General features: G+C 27.7%; 1 long non-coding RNA gene across 1 annotated transcript; it reads right to left on the bottom strand.

Moving 5' to 3' along the window:
- Positions 1–548: 548 nt before the first annotated feature.
- Positions 549–1,211, bottom strand: LOC123273954. The gene is made up of 2 exons (XR_006511410.1): positions 857–1,211; positions 549–773 (listed from the first exon to the last, which is right to left on the bottom strand). It is a non-coding gene; the product is annotated as an uncharacterized LOC123273954 (long non-coding RNA).
- Positions 1,212–2,648: the final 1,437 nt, after the last annotated feature.

Genomic DNA, 2,648 nt, shown 5'->3' with positions numbered 1-2,648 from the left:
TAATTTTAGAATTTTCAATTTATTACTTAACCTGTTTGTTACAGCAAAAACTCCAAATTTTTTGCCAATGGTGCAGCCTGAAGTGAGGCTTTTACGGAATTGAATGAACTTTTCACCAATTTTTTAATTGGACTTGCGCAAAACGACGAAGGAAAAAATTTTTTAAATAAAATAGATAAGCTTAAATTTCAATCAACAAAAACATGAATTATTGGCGTTAGGTAGGAATATAAGGACGATAAAATCCAGAAACGTACCCTTAACCATTGTAATAATTTGAATAAATAAAAATAATAAACAAATAGAAATCAAAAATATGAAAAAATTGTACTGAATAAATTGCATTTTGTTTATTTCTGAAGCCACTAATTTTTATGCTAAGTAATCAACTTGTTTTTCTTGATTCATTGTGCAGGAATATCACGATAAAAAATTGTGTTTATGGGCTTTTAATTTAAAAATTATAGTTGAGATAAAATTCAAATTTTAATAATAATAATAATAAGTAATAATTATTGAGAATTTTGAAACTAAATTTTTTTTCAATATCAGAAATCTTCTAATTTTATTCAAATAAAAATAAACTTTCATAACAGAAAAAAGATAATTTTTACAGGATTCTTGTGAAAATAACGGCATCAGGTTTTACGTCTTTCGAAGATAAAATTTTTTTTACTGTCGTTGCTTTATCATCATATAAATTCCAATAATTCTGGCCTCTTCTACAATATGATTTAAAATGACCTGCCTCACATTCTATTATTCCTCGCAACCTGTAAAATAAAACAAGCAATAATTTTTTTAATTAAAAAATAAGCACAATTCGTGTTGACAAAAATAAATAATTGATACTCACCGATAATTAAAATTATTTAATTTAATAATTGCAGGCATATCTCTTAGTTTGCATGTTAGTGGCCCACTTTTTAATTTTTGAACATTTAGTTCAATGCAAATACATCTATTGAATAACAGTGACCGATTAATCATAGTTAATTTGCATTTTGTACACCGTATCTTAGAATCAAACGTAGATATCGACTCTTGAAGTTTACTATATCCACCTTCCCATAATATTTTATGGTTTACATGTACCATTGGTACAGGTACTTTATGCAAGCCACATATTCTACAGTCGTGATTAAAACATGCGGAATTAGGAAAACATCTTGTCCATATATCAAAAATACTAGACCACATATCTATCTCATTCGCATTTAAAACAGAGTCTTTATTTTGTTCTACAAATCTATCTTTGTATAAATGTGTTGATAACACTGTTCTACTTTTATATACTGATGTAACTGGTCCTTTATCTATAAATTCACAAATAAATTTCATTGTTTCGTTCGAATTGTCTTTCATATATGTTAGAAACTGCGGATCATCTTTTCCAGCTGTAGCTAGTACATGTATAAGCGAATCAATTGCACAAGTATTAAATAATAAAACATTAATTCCTTTTAAAGATATGGGGTTTCGCTTATTACCATTTTGTAAAATTCCCAACTTTTTTTTCTTTTTAGTGTCAGATGTACTAGTTTTACTAGTATTTTCCGAGGTTATCGTTTGGTCTAAGATATCAGGTATCTGCTGGAAGTGGAAACCTAGATGTTTTTGATTACTTTCTGTTACATTTGCTTCTTTTTTTCTTATATTTTTCAATTCATTGTGTGATTTTATATGTGTGGAGGATGATAAGATTTTAGTTTTATTTTCATTAACATTGCACAATTTATTCAGAACGTTTTTTTGTGGTAATGATTCTAATTTTTTAGGCGATGATATAATTTTTTTTTCAAATACTTTTACAGGTGATCTCTCAATCTCTTCGTCACTGCTATTCAAAGAATAATGGTAATCATAACGAGATGGTCGACCTTTATTTCTCCAATTATCAACTGCAATCAAATCAGAATCATCCAATATTTGTTCTTCATGTTTAGAAATGTCTTTAACTATTTTTCTATTATTTTCATCTATTCCAGTAGACGGTAGCTTTTCGTTAGTCCCATCTTCAAAGTCTATACTACTCAAAAGTATTCTACCAGACGTATTGCTTAATTTAGAATTACAATCAGTCACCGATTCTTCAACATCTTTAAAAGAATCACTACTATCATTTTGAGAAAGTCTATCGCTATTTGTTAAATCATTAGAATCATTTTTTAGATGTTCACTATTTTCTAGGCTATCTATATGTTTATTTAAATTAATGTCAAAATTTTTTTCAGGTGTAGAAGTGAATGCAATGTTTTTTTCGGAGTCGTTTATAATAATACTAGTATTATCAACTAATTTGTCATTATTGAGTATTTGATCAATGTTATTTTGTTTGAAATTATCAGTGGGATCATAATTTTTTTTCTGCTTATTGTTATCTAAAATTGTATTTAATTCATTCTCATCTTGTTTTCTTTTATTATTCAAATCCTCACGTTCATTTTCGGTAATCAAATTCGATTGTAATTCAGCAGAACTTCCAGTATATTCTTGATACTCATGTTTTAAAAAAACATCTGCACGCACTAAACTGTTCCATTTCAATAAGCTTCTTTCTTTTTTATTTCCAAAAAATTGCTCAACGTAGCTAGTTGTTGCATGTTCACTTTCATCAGGAAAACATGCAGACGTCCACAATGGAAATT

This window comes from Cotesia glomerata, unplaced genomic scaffold (assembly GCF_020080835.1).
Source record: "Cotesia glomerata isolate CgM1 unplaced genomic scaffold, MPM_Cglom_v2.3 scaffold_1723, whole genome shotgun sequence".
Classification (NCBI taxonomy): Eukaryota; Metazoa; Arthropoda; class Insecta; order Hymenoptera; family Braconidae; genus Cotesia; species Cotesia glomerata.
The sequence above is the reverse complement of the archived record's forward strand: the minus strand, read 5'-3'. Positions and strand labels throughout refer to the sequence as shown.